The sequence below is a fragment of the Alligator sinensis genome, unplaced genomic scaffold, assembly GCF_000455745.1.
Source record: "Alligator sinensis unplaced genomic scaffold, ASM45574v1 scaffold880_2, whole genome shotgun sequence".
NCBI classification, from domain to species: domain Eukaryota; kingdom Metazoa; phylum Chordata; order Crocodylia; family Alligatoridae; genus Alligator; species Alligator sinensis.
Genome location: NW_005842934.1, coordinates 76,753 through 77,441, shown reverse-complemented (window position 1 = coordinate 77,441; position 689 = coordinate 76,753). Strand labels below are relative to the sequence as shown.

Sequence of the window (689 nt, the reverse complement as noted above, 5' to 3'; positions counted from 1 at the left end):
AGAAAGGCCAGAGTCAGCACCTTCCCAGGCGGGGCCCCCCCCCGCACCGGCCAGGCTTGTGGCGTCAAGGTAAGAGGATGTGGATGCCGATGGGGCCGTGCTGCGGGGTCCCACGGATCTCACACCATCTTGTGTCCCGCCCCGGAGCCGTGAAGCCAGAACGCAGCCACCTCTGGGGTGGAACGTGGCGTCAGCTCGGGGGCGAGGACCCCCGTCACGGACACAGCATGGGAGGAAGGTGAGGGAAGACGAACGACAAAGTGAGCCAGGCGTCTGGAGACAGAGCCAGGCTGGCTCTGGGCCCACGCAAGACGTTAGCGTGACTGGGCCGACCACATTCGTTGCGCTCTCAGACCCCCCTACCTGCCCCTCCAGCTCTGCCCCGCAGGCCTGGACACAGGAAGGGGCTGCCAACACGGGGCAGCAAGGAGGGCATGACCCCCACTGCCCTCCACCTTCTGGCCACGGGGCCTGCTCAAGGAGAACCCAGGCATCCTGGCTCACTGCTGTAGCTCCTAGCCCACAGGCTCCTTCCTAGGGGCAGAGATGAGATCCAGGAGTCCAGACACCCCAGTTCCCACCACTATCACCCCAGTTCCCCTCCCAGAGCTGGGAGGGAGAGGCCACAAGTCCACCAGGCTGCCCCATTCTGACCAGGACTCCCCCCCTCCCCTTCCTGTTGGCTGCCC

At 65.9% G+C, this 689-nt stretch overlaps 1 protein-coding gene across 4 annotated transcripts in view; it reads right to left on the bottom strand.

Annotated features, from left to right (window-relative positions):
• Window positions 1-689, bottom strand: part of RORC (RAR related orphan receptor C) — a 42,933-nt gene that overhangs the window by 28,614 nt on the left and 13,630 nt on the right. The gene's annotated exons all lie outside the window — the stretch shown is intronic.